Here is a 26,207-nt window from a genome sequence, read left to right on the forward strand (position 1 = left end):
AGCTTAAGAGCTGCACTTATGAACCTTTTAATATGCATATACAGAGGCAAAATGAAAAGTAAAAAAATACAATCTCAGCTTTTCTAAAGACAGTAAGTTCCCCTCAGACATGGATTCATATGAACTCCTACCCCTAAATGAATGGCCATTTGTTTAGCATCTCAACCGATTTGAATCGTCACATATTTTATTCGATTTTTTAACCAGCTCGTTGTCTCATTTAATCGCTATTCCCTATAAGAGAGAGGTTTTGGGTGGGCCAGAGGTAAGGCCCATATTCGTTTCTGTTCCCCCTAAAAAGCGGGGAGAGATGGATAGGGAGGGAATTCAGTCCTGCTATCTGGTCACTCGGATTTGTTGGCCCAGGCCAGGTCATATTGCGTGGCTTCTGACCCGTCCATCTACGATCAACACTCCATTGTCCAGCAAAAAAACACTCTGTCCAGTGGGTAGTTAAAACCCTGAGGGAGAGAAATGATAGAGAAAGACAAGTTTGTGTATGATGGGACATCAATGGCAGCGGTCACTTAGTGCCACAGCGAGATAGACATGACCAAAAAGAACGGGAAAAAAAAAAACACTTTGGACTCCTGAGTAGTTGTAATTAAGTGTAAGACTAGATAGTCAAGTGGTACGATTAGCAGCAGAGAATGGATTTAAAACTGGCAGTGTGTGTACTATTTTTTAAAAAAAAATAAAAACAATATATTATATAATAATCAGAGGAATTTGTTAAATTGATCAAAAAGCAACACTAAAGATTTCTATTCATATAAATGCTGTTTTTTTTTCTTTACTATATATTACATCAAATCCTGAAAAAAAGTGACCATGGTTTCCAAAAAAAAAAAAAAGCAGCAGACACTATTCTAGTTATTCAACTGTGATGACAATGAAAAAACTGTTTCTTTGAGCACGACAGATGCAGATACTTAGAAAGATTTCATTCGGGATCCATGTGACTAAAGAAGAACTGTGAATCAAATTCTGTTTACCATAACAGCTAAAAACTGAAATTATAAAATATATTAAACGAGCTAAATATATCATATTTCACAATCATTACCATTTTACTGTATTTCTGATAATTAAATGCATGTGTGAGTGAGCATAACAGACTTCTTTCAAAAAACAAAAATAATATTACCAAAAACCAACAAATTCTAATAAATAGTTGTATATAATTGGAAAACACTGCCATACCACCATAAAACTAAATTTCGAGATTTAAAGAGATGTACAAACACTTCCACATCAATTCACATTTTATTAACCTTATTAACGATATAATAAAATTATACTACAGTAGAAACCTTAATATTCGTGTGTAAAAAACTGTCATACACAATCATGCCAAGTACTTTGAATCACGGAGTAAAACTGAAAAAGGAATACAGAAAAGGGGGAAGCACACAGGCTGATGATGTTAAAAACCAACCAGACAAATTCATTCCTCTCGGCTGAATTACACACAACCGTTCACCGGGCGGGCGAGAGAAAAGAGAGAGACCATGAGAGGGGCAAGGCAGCAAAAAGGAGAGTGCGAGGACCATAAAGAGCAAGACAGGAAGCTAAAGAGGGGAAGGAAACAGAGAACAACATCAAGAAGCGATGAGACCCAGACAGCTCCTGGATGGTGATTCACCAGGGATGGGAACATAAGATCAGGCGCACGCAGTAGGAGTAAATGTACAATAACTACATGACTATAAATAGTAGACAGCACCACACCAACCCCCAGCCCGCCCTGCCTCCAACTCCATCTAATGTACATACACACACACACACACACACACTTCGGTATGTGCATCACACACACATGCATTCCAGGGGTTTTACACACACACCCCCAAAAAACCACCCACACCAACAACAAACACACAACACCAAAACTTTTTTTTTGTTGCCACACCATGTTAACACAAAAACAAATGTCAGGACATTGGGTTTTGACAAGGGAAAACCATTTCAACCCTTACACACATCAAGACAGTTAGATATTTAACAACAACAAAATGCAGGACATAGTCTCAAAACAGTGGAACAATTACATCAACACTAGGCGACGCTAATCAGGCATTTGGCCAGCTGAGAATCACCAGAAGTCATGTATCATAGAAAACAGTCTCGAAAGTCTCAAAAATAGACCATATACTACTGTGTTACCATGTTCTTGGGACACACACTATAGTAGTATGGCTGGATGGTATAGTAAGTGGCAAGTACAATGTTATTCTTTGAAGTACCATGTAAATACTATGGTAATGTTATAGGAACACACTAATCATTTCAGTGCCAATTGAAAGTACCATGGTATTTCTCCCTGACATCATTACAGTACCACCGGTAACCGCCACAGTACTGTTTCAGTGAACTCTGATTATGACATCACATAGTCCATCCATTTGCCCTTGTATGCTGTGTATTGAAGCACCACACTGTTCCTCGGTCATGGTCTGTGTCCAGCTCTCTCTGTGTTGTGTGTGTGGTGTGTGTGTGTGTGTGTGTGTTTTCACCCTCTCTCTACAGTGAACCCTTTGGTGCAGGATGGAGAGCAGAATAGCTCTATCATGTTTGCTTGAATTCATCTCTTTGTCAAACCCAACCCCCCCTTCGCGCAAGCCTATTTGTTTAGCACTGACAGCAGGTTAGCCATTAAATATACATGGAGGTTGTCAGCCCAGTGGCATACACAAAGGCGGGCCCTGGCCCCTTGGGGGTCTCGGGCAGGGAGGGTGGAGGAGCAGGGCTCACGCACGAGAGAGAGAGACTCCCAAGCGGTGCACGTTTGTGATGTGTGCGAGGAGAGAGAGAGACCCTTTCCTCTCCCTTCATCAGCGTCTCCCAGTGGGATCAGGGACAGCAGTGGAAAAGGAAAAGAGGGAGGGTCAAAAGGACCGGTCTGTGCTCATGGAGCATGCGTGCACACACACATCTGTCGTCCGCTGGGGCGCAGGGTGACGCACAAGCATCCTCTCTCCCCTCTCTCCCAGAGCCGCACATCGCATACTGAGTGCTCGAGCTATCATGGGAGTTTAATGCCTTCACACACACACACTTATGTGTGAACAACCACACACACACAGCTGACTTTTAAAAAAGTTATTTTAACCCACTCTTTACAGCTACTGGCGATGCAGGCCACGCTCCGTGGAAGAATCCTTGCCAGATACTTATACAGGTTACCATGATCAACTACATTAAAGACTCTCAGAGGAAGTTCACCTACATCATCTGAATCTGATCCAGTACGTATTGTTGTTTAAAGATGCCTACGGGACTCTGGGTATATTTAAAGGTATAGTTTCACCTAAAAACATAATTTACTCATCCTAGTGTTGTTGTAAGCCTGTATGACTTTCCATGTTTTTGTTCATACAATTAAAGTCAATGACATCCATTGTTGTTTTGGACCCCATTGAATTGCACTGTATTGACAAAAAAACAAACACAGAGACATTTTCAAAATATCTCCTTTTGTGTTCTGTAGAAGACAAAGTCATAACATGGCATAAGGCTGAGTAAATAATGACCGAATTCTCATTTTTTGGGTTATAACACTAACACCAGGCTTCCGACTCATCAAGTGAAGCATGAGTGTGTGTGTACCTGTGGTGATGCAGTAGTACGTCTCATGTGGTGACACATGCTGGATCCGGTGGTGTTTCCGTGGCAGCACTAGGTGGCAGTCCTGCAGTAGGGTGACCCAGAGTGGCAGGCCGAAGTAGGAATGGGACCACTTGTGGATCTGATTAGTCATGGTTACAAAGAGACCGCCAACGCAAAACGCAACAAAAACATTCCCAGGGGTAGGACTCTGCAAGGGCATCTGGGAAAGAGAGATAGCGTAATGGAGAGGTGGAGGGAGAGATAGACGAACGATGTAATAAGGTGGAAAAAGAGAAAGAAAGATAAAATTTATGCAAATTAATACGACTTCCGATGCCCTAACCCTCTAGTAAAATACAAGCCTTATCCTTTAGCATGAGAAACATCAAATCAAATTGACCTTTCAATTTTCATATGACTGAGCAGATCACCAGCAAAAGAAAAAAAAAAGTTTGAATGGAATTTAATTCAATTGAATTCATGGAATTTTATCCAAAGAAAATTCTTTCACCATTTACCTACTTCCTGTTTTTTAAAAACAGAATGACTGGAAACCATAAATGGGAGCAGGATGGATGCTGGTTGCGTTCCAATACAACTTGTGTGTGATATCTTGTCTTATGAATTGATTTCATAGTTTTAACACAAGATCAACAAAAAACTGATTTAAATTTACTGACATTAATTTTAAGAAAAATTAAGCATGGGGCGCGTTGCCTCAATTTCTCCTCTTTGGTCTAAAAGTCATACAAGTTTTGGAATAACATGAGCAGTTAGTACAGGGGTTAACCAAACTCCATAACTCCAAGAATCAAAATATTCTATTGCAATAACCGCACCACAGTAAAAATAATCAAATTAAAATTCAAGCCTTTTCACAGCAATCGACCCCTCACAATCCTCCTCTTTCAAGCCTACAACAACACCCTTACAAAACGCTACCCCTTTAAAATAACTACAAAACAAACAAAGCGTCAAGCAAGTAACCAGTTGAGCTTCCATTTACCATATTCAGGTGTGCTCTATGTAATTGTGTCTCTTCAGAAAGACTTGGATTAAACCACTCAATATTGATTTTGCTTACTATCTCTTTATGAATATTTTGAAGAGTAAAAGTTTTAATGGAATGGACTTTTCAATGGGAGGGAAAAGTCTTGTAAGTGTTTTGGAACAACTTGAGGGGTGTGTAAATTGCTGACAAATTTTTAATTTCTGTGTGAACTATTCCTTTATTGGACAAATAAATAAATAAAAAACATCAGAATTATCCAAATGTATGGAAAATGTAAGCACTCAGGAGATTCTGTTGAATTTCCCCTCTTGTGTTATAAGGAGAAAAGAAAGTCATAAAGGTTTGCAATAACATGAGTATGAGTGAAAGATACAAATTTTAATTTTTTGCCTGAGCTACTCCTGCAACCCAAGCAGGGCAAAAATGGAACGGAGAACATTTTACCCTTTTCAAACCATATTCTCATTTGTCGATTTCCCAATTTTTAGGTATTTTAAGATGAATGTGGGGCACACTTGTTGGTTCTAAAATAGTCACGCTGACTCACTCTCACGACACACCGGAAAAGTGAGTGGATGTGTGTGTGTACCTGGTGGGTAGGAGAGGAATTTATAGGCCATGTGGGCCAGAGGCAGGATGGTGATCATGCAGTTGTCTCCATTAGTCTCTATGAAGTCATGCCGTGTGATAGCCGTTGGATCAATGTGGTGCTCCCGGAACGGGCGAATAAATGCCTGAATGGAAAAAGAGAGGTAAAGAGAGATGGGGGGAGCAGGGGGAAGGGAGGTTAAGGTTCAATTGAAAAACGGGCAGGGGTGTCTAGGGCTGCAATTTAGATCCATTACCCTGTGGTAATGAATGGGTACGTCTATGTTAAAGACAGTGCAGGTTAAAACTAGAAGCTATTGTTGTGTTTTAGTTAGAGACTCTGAACAAGCTGTAAGAACACTGGATGTGCATTTTAGGGTGAGAAATAAAAAAAAGAAGAATTTAAACTAAAATAATCAGTACAGAAACCAGAAACATCCTCTGCTTGAAGTTACTCTACTGATAATGAGCTGTAAGCCCACAGAAAATCTGTGTGCAGAACTCTTCAGAAACATCAGTCACAAAGTTCTTGTTTAAGAAAAATAGAATCAGGTGAACCAAAACCGACCTATTTATTTATTATACAGTACTTTTGGTCAATAATGATTAGTCAACCAGATGTTCAGGCAACATGCTGTCTGATTAGTCAATTTTGAAAATATGTATCTGTACCAGTACGAATGTAGCAACTACAGGTTTTCCACAAAAATCAGCATTGAAAATGTGAAAAGGCAGATTTTGCCCGAATCTGGCCGCACGACAGGGCTGGGTGGGGTCAGATGTTGACTGATAGACGCAAATTGGTGTGTTGGCGGGTACTAGGTCCTAAATGAAGATGACGCATGCGACATGAGCTAGACGTTACGGAGCGGAGAGATAACCTGCCATTAAACATCACTTCCCCACGGCTCAGATCCAGCATCATGAAAAACCATAACCCAGCAGTGCCTGTCACTCACGCCCAGGAGTGCTGCTTTGAGACGGGCACCCGTCTGCGACTGCGCGGGTGTCGTAAAATGAAAGGGACTAAGGGAAAGGATTGTATAAGCACAAAGGAAAATACAAGAATGAATGTAATTTATTTTTTCCACATAAAAAGGAGGGAATCATTTGGAGCCACATTTCCATAGCGTTTCAGAGACGGAGCGTGGGGGGGGAAATGTCATTATCGCGTGTTTGTGGGCTGAACTCAATCACACCTATATCTGAAAGCAATGGTGACACTCTGCTGGAGCAGAGAAAACTATCTGTTGATATTTCGACAATTATGCTCCCTCCTGTTCTCCTCGTTTCCTTTCCGTCTCTCTGTGCGTGAGATTAAAAGAGCGCTAAGCCCAAGACAGCACACGGCATGCATGTCGACTTACCGGCACGCTGCTGCAAACCTGTGCCTCGCCGCTGCTAATCCCACACCGTTTAACGGCCTGCCTTGCCTCGCCTCGCCTCACCCGCCTTCTGCCTAATCACGACTCACATCTTCAGATTGCCCTAGCAACCCAGCCAAAGACCGGAGCCCGTCCTCCCCCACCCTTAACCCTGAGCACACATGAGAGATCCATTTCATTTCTCTTGCCTTTTTTCCTCCTCCCTACACTCTTTGCTCTTAAGTGCCTGTTTAATCATGGTCATTAAAGATTCTCCCTCAAGTTGGTGCTTCTTGTTTGAACATGTGGACAAAAAAGCCATATATATCGGTCCACTAAGTGCCGCCGGGTTTAATCTGCTGGTTTAAGGGGTCTTAAAGCTCAGCGTTCTGGATGTCTGTAAATTCCCTCGCTTTTTTTTGAAGTCTGATCACTACCCCCAGGTGGTGGATCCTAATTATCCTCGACAGCAGAAGGATCGGCAGTGACTGCGGAGCTGGGTGGAAACCCCTTCACGGTGAGGCGGTGTGGCTGAGCCATTTTACAGCACAGATGGACAATGATGAAAGCAAGAGAATGCGGGCCCCTCGGCCTGACCCACAGCAGGTGCTGGACGGGCCGTTCAGATGACCTGCTCTCTACAATCCTGCTCTCGCCTCAAAGAATTGGCCATGTAGGACAACTTAGGGCCTCAATGACCAGCATGTAAACATGCCCCCTTTATAGAAGCAGGGCATAAGGTGTGGGCAGTATGACTAAAACCATGGTATATATCGGTACCATAATAGACAACATTAATTGAATTGTAAATTATCACTATCAGTCAATATTGAAAATTTATTACACAGCCCTCAGAAATGCTTGATTATTATTGGTCAGTCAGGACAAGTCAGTTATTCATCACAATGACAATGGTCAATACCAATATTGTATAAGGACTGCTCATCCAGGTATTTGTGGCTAGGGCTGTTTGATTCAGATATTTTTGGAATCTATTCCAGATAGATGGAGTAAATGACCTGCTGAATCATTTTTCTGAAACAATTTCACTGAATCGAACGAATTTGTTCACGAAAATGAATCAGGATTTGATTGATTGTTTGTGTGGCATGTTGATTATTTTCTCTGAAATTTAAGAAAGGCACTTTCAGAGGAGTTGATTCCACTTTGAAGGAACTGATTCCAACCTTTGGAATCGACTCTTGATTCCCAAAGCCTTGACATTTTGTTCTTTTTGGAATCAATTCCCAGCTGTAACCGGCGGTCCTTTCACATGTCTTGGATCACACCACGAACACGCTCTGAACTGATTCATCCCAAACACAGCTGCTGCCATCTTGAGCCTTAGTTATCCACTGTATTTATTGTAAAATGAAAATGAAGTACTTCAGGATTGATAGTAGGCCTACAGTAAAGCTGATATTCTTGAAGTGCTTGTCTTGTTAGAATGATTGCTATGCACACTGTAATGGATTATAAGTAGATAAACAGGCAAGATTTTAAAATGGTTACTTCTCAAATCAATATTTCATGTCCCCATTATTGTTTATGTGGTGAAAATTTGTGTAATAAGTGATCTGTCCATTTTTCATACTATACATTATATTGCTGTGAAGCCTTAACAGACTGGTTTTAGTTTTTAGTTGTTTATTTAAATTTTAGACTCAATGTTCACATAAAATTAGATGATCTCCTTTCATTTTTAAATACATAATCACCACATCAAATCATATAAATGCAATAGCAGACTATTTGGAGTTGCACAGTATAAATCATCATACCACCCAGTCCTATAGTCTATATAGAGCACACATCAGCCAGTGAATAGGAAATAGGAAAAATTGGTGTTACTCAAAGGACAGGCCTAAATCTGTGAAAATTTCATGGCTGCACTCATTGTCAAGTGTATTCTGATCATTGCTAAACCCGTATACTTGTCATTTCCTTTCACTGTAATCAAATTTAACAGTCCTTATTTCCAGAAGTAGCCTAATAATTGGCAGTCAGGACCGGATTTAGCTTAGGTTTGCCATTTTTCTACCGCCAGTCTACTGCCCCCTTCCACATAATAGCACAACGACCCCTGTCAGCACAAAACACATAAATGCTCCCAGATTCATGGCCCCTACTTGTCCGACACAGAAAGCTAGTGTCGGCTGCTTTTTAATTGGACAGCGAGGGGGTGACCTTTTCTCTGATTGGGCAAGGAGAGTGCGACCTTACTATGCATTAATGCAACCCTCCTGAGTATCCCCAGCACCCTTTGGGGTTGAGAGTGGGTGGGGTTAAGATGTGGCGCTCCAGGAAAGCAGAAAGGGCTGAACTCCCCAGGGTGGAGATGGCATTTCACACTCGCTGTTTTTTGAGCCTGGTAAACCATAACAGGCCAATAGAGCAAAAGCTGATATGAAAATTAAACAGAGTAATTTGTTAAAATCAAACAAAGATATTACGCTAAGAGACCACACTGTGCATATATGAGTGTGTGGGAAATGCATGTGTGCCAGAAAGATGGTGCCATTGTACCTAAATGTTCCCACACACCTGCAGCCAATCACATTCATATAGTGTAAAAACAGTTATGCCATACATACTGAACTATGCATAAGCCTTGGTCCTTACCTTCCCAATTACTGGGATGTCCACTGAACCCCATGTATCAGCTCCCCAATGTACGATCCCAGAGGCAAAATCAGCTGTCACAATACCAGTCACTTTAAGAGAAAGAAAGAAAGAAGCTGTTAAATTCAATCAGTACTTAAATAAAAGTGACCTTGAGACCATGACATGGAAAAAGTGCACTTCAACCAATGGGTTTCTGTAGAGATAATGACAGCACAACTTTATTGGAAAACAAAGGAAAGACATGAACAGAAAGTTGTAAATGTAAGACTTACCAATGCCAAAGATGATTCTGTAGATGTGCACTGTGGAGAAGTTGAGGAAGAGGAAGGAGAGGTTAAGAGCGAAGAGTGAGAGGCACAGAACCACACAGATCCACTCCTGCAGCCGCTTTCCTACAGGGACAACAAACACATAAAGGCACATTAGTAATATGCATATTTTGATTAGTGCTAAACAATTTCAAACAAGAATAAAAAAAAAATAATAAGAAACAACCTGCATACATCACATAGATAAAAACATCTTATTTTAACAACTGGTAGACAAACTAGGAATTTTTTAGTCTGATGATTATTTGTCTATCATTGAATTTGCTGGATTAAATAGTGTATATTGACCTATTTTACTTATTGGACCAATACCAACAACACTAAGATATAAATAATTAAATAAATATTCAAAAGAAGAATGGGGAAAAAAACAACCAAAACAATAAACAATGAGATACAACAAAACAGCAAAAAGACTAAAATTGCACAGCTAAGGGGAAAATTAACTAACTAGTTGACTACTCAGTAGTTGGATGAATAGTCAACCATAATGACCCCTCTCATCAGGAGTTAAATATTAAAACTAAAATGAAAGAGAACTTAAAGTACTATCTTTTGAATGTTATTAATTCTTCTTAGTAACAGTATATTTAACTACAGTGTCCACTGCGAGGTCACAGACGGCAATGAACTGACATCTCTCAAAAGCAGAAAAGGTCATCAGGGTCGGCGGACAGGAGACGAGCCGAACGTGTGTAACTGTGTGTGTGTGTTCCATTATCTCGTGTGCTCAGGAGTAATCGATTAGACTAGGACAAGTTGTAGGTAGAGGCGAGGGTCAGGATCTCTTGCGATGGTGCGTTTGCCTGACACAGCTAAACGTCCCAGGTCAGGGCAGAGGGCACAGATGGAGGGGCCACAACGGGCACTGTTCAGACCACCATGACAGCGGCGTGGCACGGCGACCGGCCGTGGAGGATGATTAAAGTGCTAATGCATTATTCACAACAGAGTAGAGAATTAGTAGATATGGACACCGACCACATCTACATGTCCCCATCTCTCCACAGCCTACATTCAATCTCCATTTTTAAAACCTTGCATATTCAGTTTTAAACTGCATTCTACCACATCTGAGTCTTTCATTCTTTTACTGTGACTCTTTCTTCTCGTTCCATCGCTCTCTCCTTTGCTCTCCTGTTGGGCGGATGTGGGCACGGAGAGGCGCAGTGGACTCAGCTCTTTTGAAAATTTAATGCCATTAGAGGAGCCATCCTGAGTGGATTGGGAACGTGAGGAGGTTGAGAAGAAGATATTGATGACAGCTATTTATAGAGCCTCAGTGGGCAAGCCAACATCGTGTGCCTGAACGATGGACCGCAGTTCTCATAATGCACTTAAAAGCCTGTGTTATATTTTGTGCAGTTATAAGAGCACCAACCTATGGAATCCTTAACCTAACAGTTTGTATCCCACAAAGCACCCTGAGATCCATCCAGGTTTTGGTTAAGACTTGAGTTCAACTGACTGTAAAATTGTTTGCTGGATTAATGTGAAAGCTGTCTTTCGAAATCAGTTGCACACCAAGGAACCAAATCCTGGGTCTCAGCTAAAATAAACCATCACACAATCTGTGGCTGCAGTGAACTGCCAGTGATTACATCTATTTTGCTTTATTGTCCTCAGATACTTTGCAGTGGAGTTTTATATTTTACGGTCAAGGGAGTTAATGCAAAAAAATGCCTGATTAAAGACAACTCATCTTTCTATTCTGCCATTTTTATTGGCACTCAAAAACAGTTTGACTAGTGTACTGACTTACAAATGGAATAAAACTGTAAAGAGTTACCAAATTATCACATTTGATGTGGATTGCAGGCTCACTACTTGGATAAAATTACTTATTTTTTATTTTAAAAATATGATTGCGGTGATGCTGAAGATTAAGTGGAATGGCCATTTAACAAACATACCGTAACCAATGTACTGTAAAACCCTAAACCCATCAGGAGGAGGGAGACAATAAAATTCAAGTTCTGACTCAAGTTCGTGTACAGTGCCAAATGTGAATACAACATCACATGAGGATTAAAAAAAACCTGTTTCAATATACCAGAGAATATATAAAGGAACACATGATCCAGGGTCAGCTGATGTTGTTATAATCACTTTCTGAATAGCTCAACAGGAAGTGGAGGGATGAGAAAGTCCAGGTGCAGCACATCAGGTGTATGACCATGAGGGCTCAAAACTAGACATTGTGCTCTTTTCTTTACACTTCACAGCAGCCTCAAACGTGGCGTTGAAATCTGAATGAGGTTTGCATGAAAGCGCTTTTACAGTAATTCTTTTTTGTAGAGGAACAATATTACAGCTCTTTTGACAAAATATCACAGAAAGGAAAAGTGGGAAAATATCTACCGCTGATCAACACTTAGCATAACACCATCTCTGAGAACTTCCAAAATTATTCAGAGACAGAAACCTGAAAAAAATAAAAATAAAATAAAACATTTACCCACTCCAGCACTTGCGTCCTCTCTTTCCTGTCTTTTTTCTTTCTCACACACAGACGTGCGTACACACTCTCTCGCAGCAGTGGGGCCGCTGTCAGGTGATCAGCATCAGTCCTTGGATCCTCCCGCTCCCCGGTGAGGGCAGAAACTAGGCCAGGCCTCGACAGAGCCGCCGTCGCCGTGCGCAGCCAGGAACACCGTCCCCCTGTCCACGGGACCTGAGCGGCGCGCTCATTAATACAGTCCTGACAACAACGTGCTCCCCTGCAACCCCCTGCACCATCGCTCACACCCGCAGCCCCCTTTCCCGCTTGCTGGCGTGGGGAATTAACCTGGGAAGGGCGGGGGTGCTAATAGGCTGAAATTAATCAACGATGCCTGGTTCGACGCAGAGGGGCGGCTGGAGTGCCAAACAACGTCCGTGAATGCTAATGGCATTCTTGCTCTCTCACTCTGTCATAATGTGCGCAAGTTTCTGCGGCAGGCTGTAATATGGCGTCGTCCATCCTCGAATTTCGCCGCGTTTCACCTGCTGATGCATGTAAGCACAGTTACACAGCTTGAGGGCGAAAAACCTAGCGAATCTTTCCTGTCTAAGCCATTTTGTTCAACGTCACACTTCTATAAATTTAAAAAATGCTGGTTAAGAGGGATCATTCACCCAAATATGATCATGTACTTTTCCTCATGTCTTTCATACTTGTATTACTTTCTTCTGTTGAAAGCAAAAGGTGAATAGGTGTATAAGGTCTATTGTATGGATGAAAATTACAACAAAAGTCAATAGGAACCAAAACGGTTTGGTAACCAGCAATCTTCAAAATTTCTTCTTTTATGTTTCACAGAAAAAAAAAAGGTATACAGGTTTGGAATAACATCACTATCCCTTAAAAAGTAAAAGTCATAATATGTGCATGTTTTCTGAAGAAATGAATTGTGTAGAATTGTGTGAAGAACAAAGCAAAATTTAAGTCGTTATCCATGCTAGCTCATAAAAGGAGAAGTGAATAAATCAACTGACTCTTTTAAAATCAGCTGATCCAGTTCACAAAACTAGTCTTGAATCAGAATGATTCAGTTCTCAAGTTAGGCTCACAGATTCAATAATCTGGTTGGATTAAGTTTTTTGGTTGAAGAGATAATTATATTTAATATTTTTCTTAAATTCAATCTTTTTATCACACAAATATATGCACTTAAGTCATTTAAGACCACTTATGATACTTTAGAATCATTTCAATGCTAAAAAAAATCTTCACCTCATTCACTGTAATTGCATGGAAAAGAGCAACCTGACACATTATTGAATTTTCCCCTTTGTGTCCTTCTGAAAGACAAACAAGTTTTGGAAAGAATTGACAAACAATGGCAGTTCTCATTTTTGGATGAACTAAACTTTTACAGCTCTGATGGGAGGCTGATGGGACGTCTGATAGGATGCTTAGATCCCATGCTGAGTCAGGGTGAGTGCAGAAGAAAAGGGGTGGGGTGCGGGGGGGCGTGGTGGCGGTTTATCACCTGTCACGCTAGCAGAAGTCAGTGAGTGTGAACAGTATGTGTTGTTTGTGCAGCGGAGAGATGAGTGTTTTTTCTGTCTCTATCCTCGACGAACAAAGGGCTCCTTTCTTCGGCGGGCTCTGCTGATGGGGATGCGGTGGTACGCGGGCCCCTCTGTTCTCAGTGCACTGAAAGAACGACTCTCACCTCCTCCGGAGAGGCAGACAAAAAGCAACTCACAGACTCAGAATAGCAGCCTTTCAGAGGGCCGGCCACGCCACAAAGTCCTGCCAACATGCCATGACTGAGCCATTCTCTACCCCACTTCACCTCCCCCCAACAATGCCAAGGGCATCTACATGTGGGCAAAAAGGAAACGGTATTGATTTAGGAACATCAAATGCTGGCCAGGAAAATGAACCTCATATTAGCACACACAATTATATTTAGCAGGATACATAATGGCACATACGCACACACACATTGTCCCCTTGCCAGCTCTCTGTAGGCCTGTCTTCAGAGGGTACTTTGGGAAAGAAGGGAGAGATAGGAAAAGTGGGTCATACATGGCGAGAGGAAGAGAAAGAGAGTGAGCGAGAGGGAGGTAGAATTCCCCTGATCAGGACAAATGGATCAGTCACAGGCCTTGTTGCTTTCATCTGTTCTCAGTGGACAACTCAACCTGGGACACATACGCTAACATATGTACCCAGACACACTCAAACACACTTTGTGCATGGGATACAATACTCTGTTATTAAAAAAAAAAACAGCCAAGTATTTGAGGACTGATAGAAAGTTTATTTATTTTATTTTTATTTTTTACAAAAGGGAGACAAAAACATATTGGACTGGGTGAACAAAAAAGTTCACCACTAGTAGGGCTACACAATTATTATTTATTTTATTTTTTTTTGGACTGGGTGAACAAAAAAGTGATAAGGTGAGGCTTACGTAATTGTTCAAAGCGGCAATTAATCGTTCAAAGTCCACTTTTAAGGATGCAGATAATTGGTGTTAATGATTTTGTGAGTCTTTTTGACCAATTCATTAAATGACTGACTACTTTTTACAAATCAGACTGTACAAAGACAAAAATATATAAGGCAGTATTCTACTTATCGTCTTTGATTTCACAATGACAGTTTTTCTTGTTGCACTCAGTTTACTGTAGATCGCAAGCAAAAAATTCAGCATTTCTTTTGCAGTGAAACTGTAGATTCTGTACATAGTACAGTGTTCAGAAAACATACACTACCGTTCATAGGCTTAGGTCATTATAATGTTTTTATGAAATAAATACTTTTATTAGGTGAGGACACATTAAATTGATCAGAAGTTTAGACAGTGAAGACATTTCTAATGTTAAAAATGCTATTTCACATAAATGGTCTTTCTTTTTAACTTCCTTTTCATCAAAGTATCTTAGAGAAAAAATTATCATGGTTTCCAAAACATTAAGCACAACTGTTTTTAACACTAAAATAATGAGAAATGCTTTTTGAGCACTAAATCAACATGTTGGAATTATTTCCTAAGGATCATGTGACACTGAAGACCGGAATAATAGCTGATGAAAATTCAGCCTTGCACCACAGGAATAAATTAAATTATAAATTATATTAAAATAGGAAAGAGTTCTTTTAAATTGTAATGTTACAAAATATTACTGTTTTTACTGTATTTTATCAAATAAATGCATTGGTGTGCATTAAAGAAATTTCCAAAATAAAAAACCTTTGAACAGTATATAATTATATGATGTCATATAACAATCATTTAAAAGAAAAAAAATCTTTAAAAAATGAGCTGGCTCTCGTTTCCCATTCCTACTGGTTACCATTTTTAAAGAGAGAGATAGGTAGACACTTTTATGCATTTCTGTCCGTGTATTCAGTCAGACCAACCCTGATAAGGGCCACAGATGACAGGCTTAGGAAAGAGCGACCCCTGAGACCCTCCCCCCGCCCAAACACACACACACACACACTACATTTTAATATCTCCAAATCTCCAGAGTGACGAGCGCTGAAGTTCACAGCGAGAGGTTGTATGCAATCAGTCAGGACAGACAGATTGAACAAAACATGTCGTCCAGTAAACTCAAAGTCATATTTCTCACATCTTTATGGTATGGACTAGAATACGAACCACTGACATCGGGAACGCAAAGAGTTAAGCAGGTTTATGACCTTTAGATTGAAATTCATTAATAAGGAAGAGAGGGATTAAAATGCAGAGAATGGATTTTAAATATTGAAAATTCACAGCGGAGCCACTTCAGCAAGAACTCCATACTAAATACAGCGCTGATTGAGGACGGCGCGGGAAGGGCCGCGTTCAGAAATGGAATTTAGATAATAGTAATTATACGGCTCACCCACTGTCCCTGTCCCCAACTGCCACAAACCACCTGAATTCACACAGAAAGCTGATGTAGAACTCCATCAAATATTAATAACAGGCTGTGTGGTTCCAGTACAAGTGTATTTGGGCACCCTGGTAAGCTTCTATGTGCGTGTAGGCATGCAAAAGAGACAATTCTGTGTGTGGCGGTAACACACATTTGATGGTTAACACCCCCCCCCACCCCATCCCAAAAACACTTGTGTGTGTGTGAATCCGGTTTTGTATCATGTGTACAGCTGAGGTCCTAATGCATTTAGCTGCCCTGGTGTGTGTATAATTGAGAAGCCCAGCAGGAGAGGTTGCAGGTAGCCAGGTTCCCCTCCTCCTTGTCTCTCTCTCTTTTCTTCTCTCCCACTTTCCCCTCGAGAGCCCACTTGGCTTTTGTTTATGCTGCCGGTGTGCAGTTCAAGCTGGACAGAGTGGCGCAGTGAAAGCCAGAGCAAAACTATATGTTTTGCGTCACATAGCGACTGCATGATTCCACTGCGGCCCGGGTCACAAGACCAGCTCAGATGTACAGCCATGAGTTAGTCGTTCAGAACCTTGAACCTGTGACCTTTTGACCCCAGGGTCAGCGTATGAGAGCCAAGAGCACTCGGAAGGCATGACGGGGTCAATTTGGTGTGAGTTTGACAGGAAGGCAGGATAAATTATACAGCAGGTCAGACTCCACTGAGTAAGGGGACTCTAATGCACAAGTAGAAAGAAAAGAAAAAGCATTAAAGATTGGGCTCTGGTGCTGCCAGGGGCAGTGTTGGCCTGGCACTGGGTCAGGGCTAATAAGATTACATGGCTAAGCAACTTTAAGTTTTTGATTGGGCTGGTGTGAATGAACTCCAAGAAGAACCGAGTTAGAAATGCAATAGTTGTGCAGTCAGAAAGTGACTATGAGATTAGAGTAGCTGCGCACCCAGAGGTGTTCGGCTCTCTAAATCAGTGAAAGCTGCATCCAGCAGCTTTAGCAAGAATAACTGCAGTCATCAGACTGAACAGACCATTAGCTAGAGTCTGCAGTTTGCCACAAGAATGGACAGAATCTGCAAGATCCAGAGTGTAATTTAACAACCGAGACTCAGGAAAATCTGAAAAGTTTAGCTACTTCTTGGAAATAAATATTTTGTCATAGTAGATAAATGTCATGTATCACCACAAAGATTCAACATATCTGACCCTCCTAAAACTGTTATTAACTTAATTCCTGTCCTTTCAAACCTGTATGATTTTCTTTCTTCTGTGGAACACAAAAGACGTTTTGCAGACTGTGAAGGTTCCCTTTTCCATACGCTGAAAGTGAATTGTGAGCAGTGTTTTGCACCATTAAAGTCCAAGTCCCGGTTCTGGAGGGCCACTGTCCTGCAGAGTCTAGCTCCAAACCCAATTAAACACTATTAGCACCAGCTTATCAAGGTCTTACTAGGCATGCTAAAAACTTGCAATCATGTGTTTTGAGGCAGGTTAGAGCTAAACTCTGCAGGACAGTGGCCCTGTCAAGTAGCCTGTCAAGATCACAATAAGCCATATTTGAATATTCAAATGCACAAATGGAATTTCAGAACTGTGGCAGAGAGAGAAACATTGGTCTATGATAAAGCTAAAATTGTATGGCTTAAGAAGACTAAATACAGTGCAAAGTTCTTGTCAAAGTGCATTTTGTGGTCCCTAGTCATCATATACTTTAATTGTATGGCAAAAAGAAGTATGAACATTCTGCTAAACATTTCCTTAAGTGTTTCACAGAAGAAAGAAAGTCAAACAAGTCTGCAAAAGCATGAGGGTGAATATATGAACATATGTTTCATATTTTGGCTTCTGTAACAAAATCTTCATAAGAATGTTATGAGCTAAGTACAACTTAAAACATATCAGAAGTGCATGGAATGATGTCACTCACCACATCATAATACAAATCATTTCAACTCACCCTCCAATTTCTGTTGTAGTTTTTCAAATCATCACAAACATTCTACCCACTCATTACTGAATCTTTTAATTGTTTTAGTCATACACTATCATTCAAAAGTTTGAGGTGGTAAGATTTTTTTAATGCTTTTAAAATAATTGCTCAATAAAGCATTTTAGTAAATTACTAAAACTTGTATATTCTTTCATTTGTTCATCTTACAGGAATTCAGTGCCAAGGCAGTCTTCTCATTCAGTTTTCATTGCAGACTTAATTAGTATATTTTTATAATGCATTCTAAAAAAAAAAAAAAAAAAATAAAAAAAGTGACTAAAATGTAACCAATGTATTTACAACCTATTAGAAGCACATACTCACACTGTACAGGAAGGTGTTCATCAGAGGGATGGAAGATGGTTTGTGGGTGTGTTTGGATGTGTTGTACAGTATGTGGTGCGGTGCAGAGGAACTGAAGGCAGAGTTATGCTCAGTGTCATGCTGTCTCATTCTACTCCGTGGCCAGTCTCCTCTCTGTGCTGTAACACACACCCCTGGCCCTGTGCCACAGAACGGAGAATTTGCCAACAAGGCTGCAAGCCGAAAGATCAACTGCTTCCTTTTGGCTCGGGCTCTTTTGTAACTTTTATTTCTTACATGTAAATCTTGCAGTGCCTCTGTGGCTAGCTTACTATTAACACAGATAACGGGTGCAGAACAATAGAAATATACTTTACTTTAGCTGTTGCAAAAACTCACTCTGCATGTTGGAAACAGTTGTGCTGCTAAATATTTCTGTTGAAACAGTGATAAATTTTTTCAGGATTCTTTGATGAATAGAAAGTTCAAAATAAATATTTTTTAACATTATAAATATATTCACTGCCACTTTGGATCAATCTGATGCATCCTTGCTGAAAAAAAGTATAATTTTTTTTTAAAAAAAGAAATAAAATCTAACTGAGCCCAAACTTATGTGGTAGTGTTTTTTTTTATTCAGATTTGATTTGATGACATACACCTGTGGTTACTCTACTAGCACATCTGTGTGAACATCTGTATGAACTCACGTCATACGTTCACCGAAACTCACAGGTAAAGCAGCAGGTAAAAAGTTCAAAAATGGCTCAGAAAGTTTTCAAATGCCTATTAGAGCCATTTTCACTTCCCCTACATCCAGGAGTTACATTTAAAAGACAGATAAAACAGTGATGGCATTCAGAGTCAGTCAGAGACTGGATAATCAAGAGAGAGTGAAAAGGGAGTGAGCCTAAGATCACAGGGTTAAAGGTTGACATAGCAGCTACGACCTCAAGACACTCAATGTGAATTTCTTCAGTAAATTTCCATCTCCAAGACCACCAGACGCCCTCAGACTGATCCACGGCAAGAGGTCACCACATAAAGTGACAGGAAAGGAAAACAGATGGATTTCAAGAGGTCGGACTTGGTGTAGCCTTTGCAAAAGGCCTGTCCTCACCACCTTATAATTGTAAACAGTTTTTGTTTTTATGTGTTGTTTAGCATTGGATTAATCTGAACTAGATCATATAACAATAATAGAGTGGTGTGAAAAATGACAGTAAACACACACAAAACACCATTCTGCCCATACATAAGTACTAAAGATAAAAACAAGTTAAAAGTTTTTTTTTTAAGATTTGATGCCACCAACCTTGAAAATGTTGACAAAACCTGTGATTATTTAATCGAGAAAAGCATTCACTGTATCATTGTATAACTCTGTTTCCATGCAGAAAGATTAAAGATATATGTGCCCTTGTATTGCATAAAGTTTCACATTAACTTCAAAACCTGCAGTTGGAAGAATCAATTTATGCATTATAAAAATCATTCTCAAGGTGTGTGTGCAACAGGAATGTATCTCCGAGTGGACTGTTACGGCAGAACGGATTCAGACACAAAGAAGAGTAATGCTCCTGGTGTGCAGTGTTGACCCATTGTTGGCTTATCTGCAGGACTGCTACCATAAATAAATACAGAGGTGTTTGACAGCTGATAAGCTTTAAATCACATTTGCACTTGTAGGTCAGTGTGTCTATAGTGCAGTCCACCAATTTACACCCCGTATCATTCACCTTTCCGCATGGTTCAAGCTTTTTTGTAGTCAAGACATCAGCCTGCCACAAATAAGGAGCGACTAAACCAATTGGAGTCAAGATCGCTGACTGCATAGAAAACTAGATCTTGCGATGTAATACTATATTGATCTCTTTTTCTCTTGAACACACAGTCCCACACACACACCGCAAGCGCCCAGGTAACCAGAGCATAGCGGCTGGAAGAGGCGATGGGGGAAACAGAAAGTAGCCTGTAAATCCTGTTTACTTTGCGGTGAATCTGTAAAGTGGGATAAGAAGCACAAAGAGCAGTCAGTGGTGCATGACACGCAGACATATGGCAGGGAGAGGCGTCCAGCTGTTTCGCTGTCCTGGGGTTACAGTAATGAGCCGGAGGCTTCATTGAGCAGACTGAAGCCTCATCAATCCCTTTTCACCAGTAAGCCTCAACACTTCCAAACGCCATTCCCGCTCACCTCATCTCAGGCACAAACCAGCCTCAGACAAGCCTCCGGAGCGTCTGCTTTTAGCATCCTTGACATTATATTCTGTGGCTCAACCCTCTGCTCTCCATGGCATCTCTAGACGGACCACAGTTCAGCATCAGCTCATGCCAGCTGAATTCCATCAGAAGTCAAGGGTCTCTCCTGTAACCAAACCATTGGATTCCAAGACTATGGCACTTTTTGTCGATAAAGGATTGAATTAAAAGAAATATACAAGGGCTTGAGGTGGACAAGACCAATTGGGGGGTGGTGTGGTGTACTTAAAGAATCAGAAATGGTAACCACAAGGTTGATGGTTTGAAACCTGCAAGAAGCAAGTCATAAGGTATCACCATTTTGGAACCACATTTCACCGTTCTATGGTGTGAAAGTCACATATAAAAAAATTCTACATTTCTTCAGAAACAAACCAAATAAATCTAAGATTCCAAGTCTGTGTTCAAATACACTGAATTTAAATTAAATTGGCCATAGCGCACACTTAATTACAATCAATTTATCCATTTCTCTTCTCTGTAAGGTCTATAAACCTTCAAACTTCAAGACTTGATTTAAAACAATCAAAATATTAACCAGAAAAATGTTTTGATAATAAGAAATAAGAAAAACATTGATAATAATAAGTAGTATTTCTAGAGAACCAAATGAGCATATTAGAATGATTTCCATCATGTGACAATGAAAACTGGATTACTGACTGCTGAAAATTCAGCTCTGCCACCACAGGAATGAAATCAATTTTTAAATATATTAAAGGGGACATAACACACAGTTAATTTCATGTTAATTTTGAGTACCTACAGAGTAGTACTGCATCCTTCATATTTCCGAAGTGTCTTTAGTTTTATCACATTTTTAAAAGACAGATACAGCTTTACGCTTCTCTCTGAAAACAGTCGAGCTCCTGGAGACGTGCCGTAGGCGGAGATAAAGAGTCACAGGCACACAAAGCTTCTGCGCATCGATTGTCTGCAGGCTGTGACATCAACAAGAACGAAACAGGAACAAAAATGTACATTTTATTTAATTTGTTTATAAAACATTTTTGCACCGAGATGCAGTGAACAAACAAACACACTTGCACAACTCCTCTGCTGCCCCAGAGAAACAAACTGCATCCACTGTCCCCTTAACACCGGGTTCTTTGGGAAGCAGAACAAGGTTATCTTTCCCTCATAACCAAAAATACACTTAGGTGATATTGTTGATTTCGTGATCTAAAAACAAAATGACAAATCATTCTCGAGCATGTCCTGTGCAGCGCTGGCGACGACTTACCCAAAAGAAGCACGCTGATGGCCATACAAGGAATTCTGCCCTTTATGACGTCATACAAAAAAAAGGAAGTGTCTGAAGGAATGTCTTTGGCACAGAAATACTCCATCATACGTAAAAAAAGAAAGAAAGGCATTTGGTTATTTTTTGATTGGTTCTTTTTGTTTTTTAAAAATTTGGTCATTTTTATGATAGTATTAGACCTCCCCTTTAAAATAGAAATCAGTTATTTTAAATTGTAATAATATTACTGTTTTACTGTTTTTTGATTAATTAAATGAAGCCTTGGTGACCCTTAATGACACTAAACTTTTGAAACGTGTATATCTAAAATATAGATTATTTGTGAGAATATTAGTTTTTGAGTAAAAGATTGCAATACTATGAAATATTATTTTTCCCCCAACCACAATCCTGTTTGTCATGGATGATAAACTTTGAAAGTGTGGTAATTACAACTGCAAACAGCATGCAAACCACAGCAAAAGCAAAACAACAATCCCAGCGTACATTCCTTAAGAATCCCACAGTTAAGCCTCTCTGACATGCACTTCACAGCTGGTGAATACTAAACTCAACTGAGCTCATCCAAAAATCTCATCCACCCCATTCACAGAGAGAAGCATCACAACATTCTCTTATTAACCTCGCAAAACTTCTCTCAAACATTCTCAACATGGCCAAGTAATTTACATTGGAGACGCCAGAGGTAGCATATGCTTAACGCACTGGGTGCGTTGCCAAAGAAAATGGAGTGGTCATTATAATTCTTAATAGCATTTTGTGTTAAATCGATGTCGTTTTAATTGCAGCTGCAAACTACAAGTGTCCCATGATGACACAATGAGACTGCTTCTGCAGCTAGAGGACAGTGGAGGGGGACTTAAATCTTGTTTTAGTTGGGGGGTAGAAGGATGGCATGGTGGGTTTGGGGGTTAAAGGCTTTCCCTAACGCTGTGGATCTCTGGCTCATGATGTGCAAAAATGGAGCTGTTTTCCATTAAGCCAAAAGTGGAATGAAGTCAAATCTGAAACATACATTAATTTGTTTATTTGGTGTTCCGTGTCAGCATCCCCACAGTGGACTCAGGTCAAATAAAAAATATCAGCGAGAGCACAGCTTGTCGAAGATGTCTACTAACTGGGAACATCAAGGAACATCACAATGGATTTCTATTGTCATTCTAGATTATTGCATGCTTTGTTTTAAAAATCATGGTAACACTTATAATAAGGTTCCACTTGTACACAAAGGCTAATTGCATTAGTTAACATGAACTAACAATGAAAAATACTAAAGCATTTATTAAGTTAATGTTAATTAACTTATCAGTTAATAAAAATAATAAAATTTTAATTGTAATTGTAATTGTACCATTTACTAATACTGTAGATTAAAAGTCATATCTATTAATATTATTTAATGGATTTGAGCTAAGATGAACTAACAATGAACAGTTGTATTTTGATTAACTAACATTAACAAAGATTAATACATACTGTAACAAATGTATTGCTCATTATTAATTAATGTTAGTAATGCATTAACTAACGTTAACTAATGGGACTTTATTGAAAAGTTTTACCATAATCATATCTTATTTTCTGTAAAGTCAATCTTCTGTATTGCAGGTACCAATCCTTTGAATTAAAGAGATAAATAATTGCATTTATTTGTGTAAAAATGTCTCAAAGTAAATAAAAAAAGAAAGAAAGGAAGAAAGAAAGAAATGATTGTCAATAAATCACCATGACTTTTCCATATTACTCTAATATTCAAAAATATATCAAATATGAAAGAAATATCCCCCCAAAAATCCCTAATATTTCTAATGTGTATACACATTTATCAAAAAATCTACTTAGAATGCTATTATTCATATGCACCAAATAAGAAACAACTTCTTTTTAAAGTTCTCCAAGTCTATTAATATGTAATAGTTGTAAAGCAAATCATAAACAAAGCAAATCTTAAATATGCCATCATTTACTCATGGCAGAATGTCACAATGCATAGTGACAGGCTGCCCAGCATCTCTTTTGAGTTCCAATAAAGGAAAAATATAGTCCAAAAGACCTGGATAAATATGAGGGTGAGAAAATATTGACAGAATGCTCAATTTTGAGTGACCAGTCCCTGTAAGAGTTGCAAACGATTCTCTTGTTCTCAACACTTTATTCTGACAGGTCTCATGTACTTCGCACAGTGATACAAGTTTTACGAAGAAACAAATACACAGTACAGGCAACCCATTACTAGGAAGTCTCACATTTTCAGGAGGATGTTATATAAGCATCAATATACAGTATATTATGTTGACGTCATTCATGCGCTGCTGTCACATACTGATCTCAAATTGACCCCTTTGCACAGAGCTACACGTAACTTTTGTGTGCGTGCGCGCTTTCCTGGCCTTAATGTGGCCCGATGATGCTGCAGCGTAAAACACTGTTTCCTATAAACTGTTTAATGACAACCGATGTATTTATCTTACCCGGAGAGTAAAGCTTGGCGAGCTGTTGGGCCCCGGCGTGCTGCGGTCCCCAGCGAGGCGCGGTGCTGCGTGCAGCCGCCCCATGTTCATTCCCGTTCGGATCCTCCTCTGCCATAGACCGCTGCCTGATCTCCGTCTCTGACAGTAACGCCGCAGCCATGGTCCCTTATGATGGCCAGTTTTCAGAGAAAATGCATTACTAATGACGTTGTATCGTGCATTTAGTAAATAATACACAGGGATTTAGGTTTAGCGTTGAATGACACACCTTTCTTAGTAAGCCCACTGAGGTTCCTACTTCAGTGAACACACCCGGAACTAAAATACGCACGAACTGCCTGTCTGGTACTTCGCTACAAAAAGTCATATTGTAATAATTATTATTTACCTTGTTTCATCTCGTGAGCTAAATGATTGATAACTATTGTTCCCCACAGGACGTCCGAGCCAGGTCTTTAAACTGTCCGATAGCCTGAATAAAGTGAATATTTAGAAAACTTTTCTTGTGCTCTGGTGTGGAGTGTTCTTAGGGACAGTCGTAAAATGTACGTTTATGTTGTGACGCGAAACAATCGTTACAATCACTGGCTGTTAGTTAATGATTAATATAATTAACAAAACGACATTTTATTTTAAATGTTTACTAACGGTTTTGTTCGTGTGTGCTTTTATAGGTATTGTCAATTAAATGTTATGATCGTACAAAATGCGCGATATTTTATTGATGGTCCCTAACAGCTCATGCGAGTCTATCGTAAGACTTTGACACGCTGATAAGGGAAACAAGCGTCTTGAAGCGAAATTGTTTGAGTACACATGACTACTGTACTACCTGCTGATAAGAAACAGATAAGATAATCATATTATCTCATGTTTATGTTAATCTGTTTGATTATGTTGTACTGAAACACTCACAGACACAATATAATACAAAACAATAATACAAATTATATCACTGTATATTAATATATTTTTTCATTTTGTTTTGTTTTGTCGGATAATATAATATATAATATAAAGACTAAAAAGATATATATAATATAATATATAATTTATGACGGCATGTCAAAACACATTAATTGTATACAACACACACATGCTTACATGTAATTGAGAAGATTATTTTTTAACTTGCTAGTTAATGATCTGTTAAGCATTATATAATGTGGTAATGTTGGTGAATTTTCTTAATGAAAGTAATTATAAAGTGTTTTAGAGAAAATCTATCTTGTCATATTGAGAGTCCTTGGGATGCTGAGCGTCTGTGTGGGGGTCTTGTAAAACCCTGAGGCTGTGAAGATTGGCAACGCCTAGACACACAGATAGATTGGTTAACAGTACAGTGAAGTACAGTACAACTAAGTGCATCTTTCAGCAGTATTGGGTATTTGTGGATGATTCATAAAATCACATGCTAGTTTTCAAGTTTTTAGGAGTTACTCAGATGGTGTGCTGAACCCTGTTTCCCAAGCGGACAGGTTCAGAGGCCCTCAGGGGCCCGTAGTGTATCGATGCGTTCCAATGGCTGATTTCTGGGAACAGCACCGACCTTCTGTCCAGCTCAAGTTATGAGACTCAGCGGCTGAACCAGCTGCTTAAACACATGGATGCAATTAAAGCAGAAACTGCACTGGTAAAAGAAGAAACACTACTTTAAATAGATGTTTCTGCCCTTATTCAGTGAGTCACAAGCATTAAATCATCTGATGATCAGTGTTGGGTTTTTCCCTACTTACAGCAATCATAACACTAAATAAACAGGGAAATTTGTATACTATATAGTTCTGCATAATTATATATATATACTTACAGCAATCATAACACTAAATAAACAGGGAAATTTGTAATATATATGTATGTATATGTATATTATATATATATATATATATATAATATATATAAAATTATATATATATAATTTTTGTAAGCAGTGTTATAATCAGCAGGTCAAAGAATCTCACATTATTCTGTCAGATCTAAACAACAGTGTGGCTGATTCTGCTTATGTATATTTCTGTATATTTTATGTTTTAATTTTATGTAACAGTATTATAAAACACCATA

The 26,207-nt window shown here is 39.4% G+C and overlaps 1 pseudogene; it reads right to left on the reverse strand.

The window, feature by feature from the left end:
* Window positions 1-1,479: 1,479 nt before the first annotated feature.
* On the reverse strand, window positions 1,480-24,832 carry LOC109072739 (annotated as a pseudogene).
* Between the last annotated feature and the right edge of the window lie 1,375 nt (window positions 24,833-26,207).

The sequence above is a fragment of the Cyprinus carpio genome, chromosome A18 (assembly GCF_018340385.1).
Source record: "Cyprinus carpio isolate SPL01 chromosome A18, ASM1834038v1, whole genome shotgun sequence".
NCBI lineage: Eukaryota > Metazoa > Chordata > Actinopteri > Cypriniformes > Cyprinidae > Cyprinus > Cyprinus carpio.